This window comes from Myxocyprinus asiaticus, chromosome 34 (assembly GCF_019703515.2).
Source record: "Myxocyprinus asiaticus isolate MX2 ecotype Aquarium Trade chromosome 34, UBuf_Myxa_2, whole genome shotgun sequence".
Lineage (NCBI taxonomy): Eukaryota > Metazoa > Chordata > Actinopteri > Cypriniformes > Catostomidae > Myxocyprinus > Myxocyprinus asiaticus.
Genome location: NC_059377.1, coordinates 32,271,598 through 32,286,558, shown reverse-complemented (window position 1 = coordinate 32,286,558; position 14,961 = coordinate 32,271,598).

Below are 14,961 nucleotides of genomic sequence, written 5' to 3'. Positions count from 1 at the left end.
ATATTCCTGGCACCGTATATCACCAGCGCAAATTCCATGAGGACAATTTGCAGCTTATGTGGAAAAATAGGTTAGTTATGGAGGTAGGGAGGTGAAGACAGAGGGAGAAAGAGAATGGAAGAGTTTGTGCAGTAATGGAAGAGGTAAATTTATAACAGTCTAACGGTTTGGTCATAACTCCTGCGGAGAGGCATCAGTCGAGATGGCGACAGGAGTGCTAGCGGACAGTGGCCACAGGAGGATAGCAACGCGTGAAAACCAAAGTAATAGTTAGCCCATTCTGGCATGTGTCATAGGTAATCAATGCAGGAGGGAAGTACAGGGTTACAGGGAAAATAAAATGGCCTTGTAGAGTTGCACCAAAGATGACAGCTCTCCAATAAGAAGATATGTGCCCCGCCTCTCCACACCCCTACTCCATAATCACAGTCCAATCCCATCCAGACCTCCTGAGGCAGAAAGAGAGAGAACGGGATACCAAGAAAGAGACTGAGAGATTGGACTGTTTGGACTTGTTGGGCCTTCACTTTTCTGACCCCTTGGCCTTCAGATATCTTTGTTCACTCTTCTGTTCTCTCCTTCATTCTGTTCCTTCCTTATTCTTGACTTGTTTCCTCACATTCCTAAGTTTTCAGAGTCTAAATGAACATGACATTGTTATCCATGGAATGTGATGTTTCTTGATTCATTCCTTGTTTGCCTCTGCTTCCTTCCCCCCTAGACTAATGTGTCCTGACGAGACACCAGACTTCCCTTTCCCACAGTTTTCTAACTCATAATCCACTGCTGCCAGTTTGGGTCATCCTTTGTGGCCTAATCCAATTTTGCTTCACGACCATGATTTTACATAAATTTTGTTCATGGTTTTCAAGGATGTCTTGCAACCGGCCCATGTTGGCACCAACCTAATTTGACTACCCATAGGAAAGAAAAATCACAAATAAGCTCACTCGAATCTCACTTGTCTCTCTTAGACAGCAATTACAGTAGATTAAATCTGACCTGTGTCCCCTCAAGAGTTTCAGAAGGGAGCTCAACAATGTCTCAAATTGCACTTAGATTTACCAAGCTATAACAAATAAAACAGTGAAATAATTCAGTATGAGTTCAAATATTTTTCATCTTAACTCAGATAATTTCAAATTATCTGATCTATGCAATCCACATTCAGTTTATAACTCAGTACTCTTTCTGTATTTTAACAATTTTCTAATTTGTGTCAGTTTATATTTCTTCAAAGGAAATTGAGAAGAAACAACGGAGAAAACGTTGATTCCCTAACTGAAGCAGTGCACAAAACTCCATTATCTCTCCTGAGCTATGAAAGAGCAACCTCACAGCGTAACCTTTTTCTTTTGGGTAGCGTCTACCAAACATCCTGATAAATTTATTGTAATACCACCAAAATACAGAATAGTTTGATTGGAAGAACAGCCTTTGACATCAACAACAGATAAGGGAATTGTTTCACCAGCCATTTAAAAGTTCATATGCCTTTTCTAAATGCACAATTATTTGGTTAGTTGCATTTTTTGATTTGCTTACCTATATATTTCTTGGGTCACAACCCACCAGTCGCCTAATTCACCTTACCCAAAGGTGACATGCAATCTTCAAGAATTCTCTCTCTATTGATCTGGCTGGTCTGTAGATGCTGGATCTCTTTACAATGTGGTGCCAGACTGTTGGAGCCAGAGCTCTAGATGTCTGCTCTCAGTAGAACTGATGACGACACCCTGAGGATCCTCGCCACATGGACCTGAAATAATAAAACCCTGCTCTCACTCTCAATCACCCTCTCAGCTGTCGATACATGTGCTGCACACGCTGAAATATGTGAGGACATCATACCCGCACACAAGGAGACTGTGATGGTATTTATGTCATGTGGGTGGAATACAAAAAGGGCCTGTTTGTGAATGTCATTTGCAAAATTGCTTTTTTGATGCATCAATTTGTAAATAAAACACCCGTAAAAAGGGGCTGAGATCACCCAATGGTTGCTGTAACTGATCATCGTGCTCATCCCAGAGGACTAAAATAAATCTGACTGAACGGATGAGATGGCTAATGACTGGTAAAGGGGGTTGCTGTTTTTAATTTTAGAAGTTCGCCACTCTAATGAGATGACTCAAGCATTTTCTTGGTCTCATTTTCATCTGTCTGGCATTGTGAAATGACATCTCGACAAGCCCAGCCTTGTTCTCATTTAGAGTAAAGCTGAAACTGATTGATTGCAGTAATCTGAACTACTATTTTCCTCTTGTTTTCTCTTCAGAAACAGGGTTTGACCTTGAGAATAAAGAGCTACAACCGATCAGAGGTGGACACTTTAAAGTCAACATGAAATCACATTTGACCCTTTTACTTACTTTATGGACATTCCTGGTCTTATTGTGCAAAATTCATTGGTGCATGTTATTTTAAAATGTTATTACAAAAATGTTTGCCTTTACAATCTTTTATCACAATGTAATAAATTGCTCCATCTCTAAAACTGTAATGAGGCAGACGAGGAATGAGGATCTAAATGCAGCTTTAAATGTAAATGATAGATGAACACGGTAACTCGATGAAAACAAAACACCTGGGAACCAGGTACAGAACATGACAATACATGTGAAGACTGACAAAGGAAACAGGGAAAACAAGGGCTTAAATACACAGGGGCAAACAAGGGAACGAGGAACACCTGTGGAAACAATCAGGGGAAAACCAATCATAAAATGAAACTACAAAAGGACTACAAACTAACAGGAAACAGGAACATGGGAACTAAACAAGAATTTCAACATAAAAGTAAATACAAAAAACAGGGAATATGTGACTGAGCCCCCCTTTTAAGGAGCGGATTCCAGAGGCTCAAAAAAAATTGTCCATTGGGTGTGGGGGAAAACAGGCAGTTCAAGGGGGCACAAGGGGCAAGGGGAGCAGATGAACAAGGCAAAGTAAGGGAGGCTTGAAACCAAGGCAGAGCCGGAGGGATGGAGAGCCAGGGCGATTCTGCAGGCTCGGAGGACCAAGTAGACCAGAGCAGATCAGGCAGGTGGCCAGGAGACCAGGGAGACCAGATCAGGTGGATGGCCAGGAGACCAGAGCAGATCAGGCGGATGGCCAGGAGACCAAGGAGACCAGAGCAGATCAGGCGGACGGCCAGGAGACCAGGGAGACCAGAGGAGATCAGGCGGACAGCCAGGAGACCAAGGAGACCAGAGCAGATCAGGTGGACGGCCAGGAGACCAAGGAGACCAGAGCAGATCAAGCAGATGGCCAGGAGACCAGGGAGACCAGGGAGACCAGAGCAGATCAGGCAGACAGCCAGGAGACAAGGAGACCAGAGCAGATCAGGCGGATGGCCAGGAGACCAGGGAGACCACAGCAGAACAGGTGGACGGCCAGGAGACCAAGGAGATGACCTCAAGGTGGAGACAGGGTCAGGAGTCCTGCGAGGCGGCCGCAGCACCGAGACAGGGTCAGGAGGCCTGGGAGGCGGCCACAGGGTCGAGACAGGGTCAGGAGGCCTGGGAGATGGCCGCAGGGCCGAGACAATGTCAGGAGGCCTGGGAGGTGGCCGCAGGGCCGAGACAGGGTCAGGAGGCCTGGGAGGTGGCCGCAGGACAGGCACTGGGTCAGGAGGTGGAGCCGCTGTATGAGGAGTCTCTGGGGGAGTGGGCGGAGCCGCTGGAGGAATAGTCTCTGGGGGAGCGGGCGGAGTCGCTGGAGGAATAGTCTCTGGGGGAACGGGCGGAGCCGCTGGAGGAATAGTCTCTGGGGGAGCGGGCAGAGCCGCTGGAGGAATAGTCTCTGGGGGAGCGGACGGAGCCGCTGGAGGAATAGTCTCTAGGGGAGCGGGCGGAGCCGCTGGGTGAATAGTCTTTGGAGGAGTGGGCGGAGCCGTGGAAGACTCTGGATGTGGAGCCGTGGAAGGCGGTGCCGTGGGAGGCTCGAGGGGCCAAGCTGTGAAAGGCGGAGCCATGGGAGGCTTGAGACAAAGAGTCCTGGATGAATGGAAACGACCTCCGTGGTCGTGAACATGGGAAGAGACTCAGGAATGTCCTCTGTGGTCATGGGTGTGGGCATAGGCACAGACTCGGAAACGTCCTCCGTGGTCGTGTACATGGGAAGAGACTTGGGAACGACCTCTGTGGTCTTGGGCATGGGCGGAGACTCGGGAATGACCTCCGTGGTCGTGTACATGGGAAGAGACTCAGGAAAGACCTCTGTGGTCATGGGCATGAGCATAGACTCGGGAACGACCTCTGTAGTCGTGGGCATGGGCAAAGACTCGGGAACGACCTCCGTAGTCGTGGGCATGGGCAGAGACTTGGAAACGACCTCCGTAGTCGTGGGCATGGGCAGAGACTCAGGAACGACCTCTGTGGTCGTGGGCATGGGCGGAGACTCGGGAACGACCTCCGTGGTCGTGTACACGGGAAGAGACTTGGGAAAGACCTCTGTGGTCGTGGGCATGGGAAGAGACTTGGGAACGACCTCTGTGGTCATGGGCATGGGCGGAGACTCGGGAATGACCTCCGTGGTCGTGTACACGGGAAGAGACTTGGGAACAGAAACTTTTTTTTCTTCCTCCTCCTCTGGATGGCCGAAGTTGGCAACGCTGGCTCTGGGACGGGCGAGGCTGGCAATGCTGACTCTGGGACGGACGAGGTTGGCAACGCTGGCTCTGGGATGGACAAGGCTGGTAACTCGTTGGCCGTGGCAGGCATGGCCATCAAAGTCAACATGAAATCACATTTGACCCTTTTACTTACTTTATGGACATTCCTGGTCTTATTGTGCATAATTCATTGGTGCATGTTATTTTAAAATGTTATTACAAAAACGTTTGCCTTTATAATCTTTTATCACAATGTAATAACTTGCTCCATCTCTAAAACTGTAACGAGGCAGATGAGGAATGAGGATCTGAATGCAGCTTTTAATGTAAACGAAAGATGAACATGGTAACTCAGAATAAAATGAAAACAAAACACAGGGAACCAGGTACAGAACATGACAATACATGTGAAGACTGACAGAAAGGAAACAGGGAAAACAAGGGTGGATGGCCAGGAGACCAAGGAGACCAGAGCAGATCAGGTGGACGGCCAGGAGACCAAGGAGACCAGAGCAGATCAAGCAGACTGCCAGGAGACCAGGGAGACCAGAGCAGATCAGGTGGACGGCCAGGAGACCAGGGAGACCAGAGCAGATGGAATAGGAAAAGTTTCTGGGGAAGCAGGCAGAGCCACTGGAGGAATAGTCTCTGGGGGAGTGGGCGGAGCCACTGGAGGAATAGTCTCTGGGGGAGTGGGCGGAGCCGCTGGAGGAATAGTCTCTGGGGGAGCGGGCAGAGCCGCTGGAGGAATAGTCTCTGGGAGAGTGGGCGGAGCCACTGGAGGAAAAGTCTTTGGGGGAGTGGGCAGAGCTACTGGGGGAATAGTCTCTGGGGGAGCGGGCAGAGCCGCTGGAGCCGTGGAAGACTCTGGGGGCGGAGCCGTGGAAGGCAGAGCCGTGGGAGGCTCGAGGGGCCAAGCTGTGAAAGGTGGAGCCATGGGAAGCTCGAGACAAAGATTCCTGAATGAATGGGAAATGACCTCTGTGGTCACGAACATGGGAAGAGACTCGGGAATGACCTCTGTGGTCGTGGGCATGGGCAGAGACTCGGAAACGTCCTCCGTGGTCGTGAACATGGGATGAGACTTGGGAACGACCTCTGTAGTCATGGGCATGGGCAGAGACTTGGAAACGACCTCCGTGGTCATGTACATGGGAAGAGACTTGGGACGACCTCTGTGGTCGTGGGCATGGGCAGAGACTCGGGAACGACCTCCGTGGTCGTGTACATGGGAAGAGACTTGGGAATGACCTCTGTGGTCGTGGGCATGAGCAGAGACTCGGGAACGACCTCCGTGGTTATGTACATGGGAAGAGACTGGGGAACGACCTCTGTGGTCATGGGCATGGGCGGAGACTCGGGAATGTCCTCCATGGTCGTGTACACGGGAAGAGACTTGGGAACAGAAACTTTTCTTCTCTTCCTCCTCTGGATGGCCGAAGTTGGCAATGCTGGCTCTGGGACGGGCGAGGCTGGCAACTCATTGGCCGTGGCAGGCGTGGCCGTTGGCTCGTTGACCGTGGCAGGTGTGGGCGCTGGCTATTTGACCGTGGCAGGCGTGGGCGCAGACAATTTTTGAGGTAGGGTCTTCATGGACCTAAGCACCGACATCAGTGGCAGATCATACAACTTAGAGACAGGGGCCATGGAAGGCTTCGAGACAGGGGCCGTGGAAGGCTTCGAGACAGGGGCCATTGAAGGCTTCGAGACAGGGGCCGTGGAAGTCTTCGAGACAGGGGCCATTGAAGGCTTCGAGACAGGGGCCATTGAAGGCTTGGATAAGGGAGCCGAAGATGAAGGTTTTGGCCCGGGGTTCCCACCATAATCCACTGTATAAAGGGAACCGCAAAGTTCCAGAGCCTTCTCCATATATTCGCCGAGCGTCCAGTGAGGATCAGTCGGAGGCATCAGTTCCCTCAGTGCACTATTCAGACCAGCCCGGAAGAGAACCACCAGAGAGCGGTCTGGATAGTGCACTACATTTGCCAGCTCTAAAAACTCACGGACGTGATCCTCAACTGGACAGTCCCCTTGTTGAAGGGGCAGAATTCTGATGGCCGCTAGATCCAGTCTTTGGTCAGTCTTTCTGTAACGAGGCAGACAAGGAATGAGGATCTAAACGCAGCTTTTAATGTAAATGAAAGATGCACATGGTAACTCGATGAAAACAAAACACCTGGGAACCAGGTACAGAACATGACAATACATGTGAAGACTGACAAAGGAAACAGGGAAAACAAGGGCTTAAATACACAGGGGCAAACAAGGGAACGAGGAACACCTGTGGAAACAATCAGGGGAAAACCAATCATAAAATGAAACTACAAAAGGACAACAAACTAACAGAAAACAGGAACATGGGAACTAAACAATAATTTCAACATAAAATTCAATACAAAAAACAGGGAATATGTGACAAAAATGGCTTTCCTTTTCATCTGAAGTCACAAAACCCTCTTATTTTTCAAACTCTATGCTCCACCCACCTGTAATATAAAGAACACTTTCACAGGGTTCCCACTCTTTTCACGGCACAATTTTCCAGAACATTTTATGTACCCATTGGGTGTAATATTTAAGCAAATACACACAAGAGGCCATAATGTATATTGTGGTTATTGGATGGTCATTTTTTTTCTGAATTCCGTATTCGAAAATTTAATTACATTTTATTATCAAAACAGTGAAAATAGAACTATTTAATTAATTAAAATGCACAAAGCACAAAGGGAACATTACCTTGACCCTGAGAATGCGTCAATGGCCATGTTCATACTTTTGATATTTTGCATTAGCGAAGTAGACATCAGACTTATTTTACATGTTCTTTGTTGCAACACTGTTAATAGGCATCATTTGTGGATTTTCCGAGAGCTAAAACTTGTCGCACACATTCAATTGTGTTAAAATTTCTATTCGCACATTATAATTTTTTTAATCGTAAATGCGAGCAAAACTGTCATACTGTAAAGCCCTGCATCTACTACACACACAGAGAGAGTGCAGGTGATGCTCATGACTCTGTGTTGTCAGTGTTTGAGCGGAAGGCTTCAAACATTGATTTTGAAGCACAAAGCACATGCAGATTATTTATTTAAATCTCACTCTTTGCACTTTAATAATCACACCAGAACATACCATGATTTTACGTATTTGAACATATTTGATTAATTATGCATTTAAACATTCATTTTCATCCCAATGATGTCAAATTCCATGACATACAGCGCTTTATAGCTAATGCTATTTTATGACTGCATTCAGTGATTCCGTCCATGTTTTCCACTTCGCGGAAATGTTGTAACTGGAGTATAAGCAGACTCCGTTCGTTATTGATCGAATTATTGAAAATTAATTCACATGTGTAAAGGCTGCATCACCATGCTACCACCTCGGGTTTCAATTTATTGTTTTAAAAATCAGCGTTTCGACTGTCATAATTGTCTAAAGTTTACAACTCTAATGTTTTTATTGTTAATAGAGTTGGGATATTTGATTTCGGACTCAAGTCCGACATGTCACGGACTCGGATGCATTTTTACTCGGACTTGATTCGGACTCGAGCCTTTCAGACTCGGCTGGACTCCAGAGTCCGAAAGGCTCGAGTCCGAGTCAATTCCGAGTAAAAATGCATCCGAGTCCGTGACAAGTCGGACTTGAGTCCGAAATCAAGTATCCCAACTCTATCTATCATTTGTGATGCAATGACAAACAAACAAGCAAACAAATAATGTAACATAGGGTGACCATACGTCCTCTTTTTCAGACCTGGAAAAAGCGTCCAGCCGGGATTTCAAAATTGCCTCTAAATGTCTGGGATTTGGCTTTGTCTTCATAATGATGTGCTCTCTACAGTTAGTACTATCATACATTCTGTATGTTTGATCCTGCACATCAGTTTTCATGCGTACATGTCCTTACGTGTGATTATTCTGGCTGAGAGCAGCAGCGTGCACTCTTTCAAAGTACTTTCTCTCTCTCGTCTGTGCACGTGTTGTATGTGTGTGCGTGAAAGAGATCGCCACATGTGCTCTGCCACTCTCATCCAAAAACTTCAATAATGTAAGTACACTTTTGAATGTTCCCCAACTGTGCAAATTATCAAATAGAACAAATGTTTTATCAGATACACGTTACTACATTCTAACTGAAAATGTTGACTATATCGAGACAAAATCAAATATGCTACGTGTTAGGGATATTTAAACTAATATGATGGATGAAATAGACCATGGACATCGTACAACTCAGTCCATTACATATTTGTAGTGCAACCTCTGTGTGTTACCTGTAAAGCTGACACTTGCGTTTCAATAGCAAAAAAGTCAGAAAATACAATGAAGAACACAAGTGAGGGGAGAAGTCTTTATTCACCTATTATCCATACTAAATATAATGTGAAAAGAACAACACGTCAGCTCAAGGAGAGTTTGTCATTAAAAATCTGATCTTAACTTTAGGGAAGTAGGCTACACCTGGACACAGCAGGAGGACTGAAAAGTGTGAAGTGAAGTAGAATAAAAATAAATTTCTAATGGTATCTGATCTTTTCTGTTTTTATTTTATGTTTTATGGGCATTATTAAATGTTTTAATATTACCATTTATGAAATGTTTTAAATTAATTACATTACATGTATTTCACCCATAATTTTAGATAAAACTAAACTAAATTGAATGGACAAATTGAAAATGAAGTATATAATAACTCTTGTTGTAATGACTAACGCAGCTTTCACTTTCTTTAGTCTATGTTTGTGTGGAGGGGAAAAATCAACAAATAACTGAAAAAGTCAACAGAACACAATAAGAAGTGTATTGAAGGACAGTTTTGTCTTCATACATCTAAAGCATATGCTTTCATTCTGAAACCAATTTGAAGTTTGTTCAGCAGGATACTAATCATAAAATGTATATAAATGCAACAGAGGAGTTTTTGTTACATTTATATTGACTTAATTGTTTTTCTTAGTTTTGAAGGTTAAAATACACTATATGGACAAAAGTATTGGGACACCTACACATTACACCTACAGGAGCTTTTATGACATCCCATTCTAAATCCGTAGGCATTAATATCAAGTTGGTCCCCCCTTTGCAGCTATAACAGCTTCCACTCTTCTGGGAAGGCTTTCTACAAGATTTTGGAGTGTGTCTGTTGGAATTTTTGCCCATTCTTTCATAAGAGCATTTGTGAGGTCAGACACTGATGTTGGATGAGAGGGCCTGGCTCACAATCTCTGTTCTAGTTCATCCCAAAGGTGTTCGATAGGGTTGAGGTCAGGACTCTGTGCAGGCCAGTCAAGTTCTTCCACACCAAACTCATTTAACCATGCCTTTACGGACCTTGCTTTGTGCACTGGGGCACAGTCATGCTGGAACAGAAAAGGGCTTCCCCAAACTGTTTCCACAAAGTTGGAAGCATAGCATTTTCCAAAATATGTTGGTAAGCTGAGGCATTAACATTTTGGAAAATGCTATGCTTCCAACTTTGTGGAAAATAAGCTTAAAATATTGATGTTGAGTTTACGGTTACAGTTTTAATTCAGATTCTTGAAAAGATTCATTCGGACTCAGACTCGGACTTGACTCAGACTCTGCCTGTTATGGACTCGGTCTTGAGTCCGACTTGGCCCCTTTTGGACTCAGAATCGATTGTTTAAAGACTCAGACTTGACTCTGACTCAACTAAGGTGGACTTGAACCCAACACTAGTTGTTAACACAACAGCAATGTTGAAATGTAAATATCATATTTTGCACTTTATCAATACTTACTATTTCATCAGATCAAAACAGAGATGACAGCAGATGTGCAGAGAATGTACCTGACAGGGCTTCGTGTATGACAATCAACCGTTGACGTTGCTTCACAATGCGCAGCCACAAACAGTGACAAAGTGATATGAATTTGTGTATTTGACACATATCCCAAATCCCAATCATTACCATGTTACCATGATCATTACCTTGTTAGCGACACAGTCAAACAGTTTTATTATACTAAAATATTTTCCAAGACAAATAATTATTTTCCAGGACATTTAGGAATTTTTTTCATTTTCCATGACTTTTTCAAGACTGGAAAACTGCATTGCAAAATTCCAGGTTTTCCAGGACACGTGGGAACCCAGTTTCACTATCCAATCAATTCCTCATGGATAAAATGAAGACATTTTTCCACGTTGATTATCCTGTTTCACTACAAAATACGTCACATTATGGAAATAAAATGGGTTGCGAATGCTGTGACATGTTGACTTTAAGAAACCTTCAAGTGCATGCTTTCGGGATATTTATTTAGGAACGTACTGTATGTGCCCGGTCACCTTGGCAAACTAAAAAAAAAAAACGATTTGTGAAAAGATTAAAAGATTTCTCCTTTTATGGTGATGCAATAGATCCTAAGGAAATGTTCCCCTTGAATCTAGACCATTAACCACCTCAAGGCAATTCATATTTAAGAGAAGATAGATGGATCTATATCAACAAATAAATAAAAAAACAGACCCAAAACCTCACATTAAAATACATTTCCAGGTGCTTTTTAAATGAATGCATGTTTTGTTTCATCCTCATTGTCTTAAAAAAGGAGAAAAAATGTATGATTCTTCTATTTAAACAGAAAAACAGTTCAGAAGTGTCAAGTGTCAGAGTAATTAAAAAGAGAACTCTGGCCCTCTCCTCGGGTGAGAATCACTGAAGACATTAAGTTAACAAAAGCACGGGGCAAATAAGAGCCAAGGGAGAAGTGACAGTTATCTGCTAAATTCATAAATGTGGCTTTTGTATAACGGTAATCATCATCCCTCATGCTGTCATTTTCCATTTTAATTGCTCACCTCTGTGCTTTGGCTCAGGGAAGCCATTGGAACCCCACAGAGCCCAGTGCAGAGCTAGAGAAAAAGGAGAGAGATAGAAAGAGAAAAAGAAAGAAAACATACAGAGCCCAGCAATCTGACTGCACCAGTTTAGGTAACTGCCTTCTGAGCGCCTGACAGGTTAATTTTTTGCAATTAGACTGTTCTGAGCACAAACGGAACAGGTGTGGTCTTCATCAATGTTTTTTTAACGTTAAATTATGCTAATGACAAATATTCCGAAAACAAGCTTTAAAGTTCGGCCAACAGGCAAACTGCAATATACAGGCAACTTACTTATATACTGTAAAAGCGTGCATCCCAAAGCAGTTTTCTAAACTCGTAGTTTTTCTGCAACAGAACATGGACTCTTGATTATAGTGAAAAATGGGAGGGAGGAGTAGAGCCAGGCGAAATGTAAAATTATAACAGGATCAAAATCAAGTCACGAGGCTAAGCTAACACTGTAAGCACCACTTCTCATAGTCGCGTTGTCGTATATTATATAAGACATCAAAAAGAAACCAGCAAGACTTCTTAGATTTCATCCTAATCTCATGCTGTTATCTCTTTCCTCTTCGTCCAAAACCAGCTCATATTTCACCCATGGTATCTTGTTATTTCTATAATCTTGTTCCAGCCTATGATAGATTTCTCAGAGCAAAGCATTTATCATGTGGATTCAGAAATGAACTTAAGTTTTGCTGTGTCTTAAGTGCGAGTTTGTAGGCTGAATTTAAGGGACAGTAATGTTATAGAGAAGTATTGGTGAGTTTTAGAGGTTTCCTTACTTTTTTATTTGGAACATTGGGAAGATGAGCAATTTTTTTAACAGAAAGGGAACACAGCTTCAAACTATGATAAGAAAAACAACGCTCTTGGTTCTCTGAGTCTTTCAGTCATTGGGGAGGTACTAACAAATAGTAGCAATTCTTTTAACTTAACATTTTTCAGTAATGTGAGGGTAGCTTAGTTATTTTCATACTAATGTAGTTTTTTCAATTCGTTTTTTCAATGAGTCGCCAAGAAAAAATGCTATATCATTGCTTTTTATGTTACGTAGTATTGCATACGCAGGCAATAAACAAACATACTCTCTCCTAAACTGCCCTCTCTATTTCATACGTATCATTCTTTTTAGCTAATTGATTCTTTTGACAGTTCATTTTGATAAAAAATTATAATCCCTGTGTGGTATTTTTTTTATATCAAAATATTTAGTTAAATGCTGCTGTTCATCACTATGTTTTAACTTGGTTATATAATTTTTTTATATAAAACATTTTTTTTAATTTATCTATTCCAGTGTAATGCTGTCACTCTAATTGAGGTTATTTTGTTTTGCCAGGTAAATAAAAATGTATAAGTAAATAAAAAAGTATAAATAATAAAAATTATATTATATAAATATAAAAGCGATATAATCTAAAAATTCTATACATGTTCGAAAAGATATAGACCTTATTCACAGTAGCGCCATCTTTTATTTTTGACGGGAATGAAAACAAGGCTGAGAGGGATAGACTTATTGTCTCTTCAATGACATGCACTGTATAAAGCTCTCAAAAAGCTCCTAGATCACATCTAATTTTCCACAACATTGTCATTCACTTCAAAAATCAAGGATTGTGCTGCTGTGAATAAGGTCAATTTCCCTTCTAAAAGGGACAGTTCATCCAAAATTGTAATTCTATCATTTACTCACCCTCATTTTGTTCCAAACTAGGGCTGCAACTAACTATTATTTTGATAACTGAACGATTAGAACGATTATTTGACTATTCACCAATTATTGCAATGATTAATCATTAGCTCTTAACCGATTATTCAGCTTGTGCCCCGACTTAAAAGGCTGTATTAAACGTGCTTACTAACAATAAAGAGGACAAAATCATCTTTTAAAAATACCTCTAAATTACATGCACTGAATTAAAGGGAAAAATACTTATTATTAAGTTTAATTCAGTCAAGAAATTCACTGCAAAAAAAATCCTATTGTTATCAAGTGTTTTTGTCTTGTTTTTTAAAATTTAAAATTGTCTAAAAATCCTTAAAACAAGATACATTCACATGAGAAGCAACATATAAGATATTTAGACTTGCTTTAAGAGAATGTATCTTAAATATAAGTGTATTTTGTGTATAAGTGTATTTTTTTTTCACTTGGTTATACTTCAGCGAGTGCAGTAAAGACAAAATATACTTCTATTCAAGATCTATTCTCTAAAAGCAAGTCTAAATATCTTATATGCTGCTTCTCAGGTGAATGCATCTTTTTTTTTTTTTAAAGGATTTTTAGATATTTTAAAATATTTGTATTTTTAATATTATATTCAACATTCAGAAAATGTATGTTGTTTTAAAGGGGTTTTAGATATTTATATTGGAAAACAAGCCAAAACAAAAACAAATCAAAAACGTATTTTGTTGCCGTGTATATTGGGGCGAAGACGCGCTTCCTGACTCCTCCTCCACGTGACGCGTGACCTTACCAACAAACTTACGTCATCCCTCTCATGAGCGCACGTCACAGAGATGTACGGAAGCAAACATTTGTAGTTAAAAAGTATACAAGTATTGTTTTGTTTCTAAAAATAATCAATCGTTTGGTTTCAGAAGACCTTTATTTGTCGACTGGAGTTGTGTGGATTATTTTGATGCACCCTAAATATGCATTTTGGACCATCAAAAAATGGAAGACATTCACTTGCATTGTTTAGAGGAGGAGGCCTGAAATGAAATCCTAAAAGTCTTAAATTCTGTTTTGATGAAGAAAGAAACTCAGATACATCTTGGATGGCCTGAGGGTGAGTAAATTATCAGCTAATTTTCATTTTTGGGTGAACTATTCCTTTAAATGAGATCAAACGACTATTCGTCAACTAATATTTTATTGCCGATAACGTCGACGAATTGTTTCAGCCCTATTCCAACCCATTCAACTTTTATTTTCCGTGAACACAAAAGGAGATATTAGCCAGAATGCCAACCTCAGTCAACATTCACTATCATTTAGAGCTCTCAGAATTAACATGTTAACGCGTGCAATTATTTTGAAAAGTTTAACGTGCTAATTTTTCTTAATCGCGATCAACGCATTTACCGTTAATACAGCATAAACACTGGTTTGAAGGGCGGAAACTTTGTAATGTGTCTGCCCAGAGTCAGTACACTGACACACACACCACAGCACCAGAGCCCTTATACCAAGGATAGCCAACAAGTTTAGCTTAAAATAGCATAACGCAGCTGTCCCAGAGACATTCTATGGGCAGTACTGTCTTAACACGCTAGTTGACAGTTACATTCTCTCCTATGATATAGCTGCGGAGGTTGTTACTGAAGTATATAAAAGAATCTCTGACACAGCTTCCCTGTCAGTGATAAAATGAAAAAGAGAGAAGCAGTGGTCAACCGATATGGGGTTTTTAATGGCCGATGCTGATATCCAGAGAGCAGGGTGGCCGATAGGCTGATACAATGCTGAT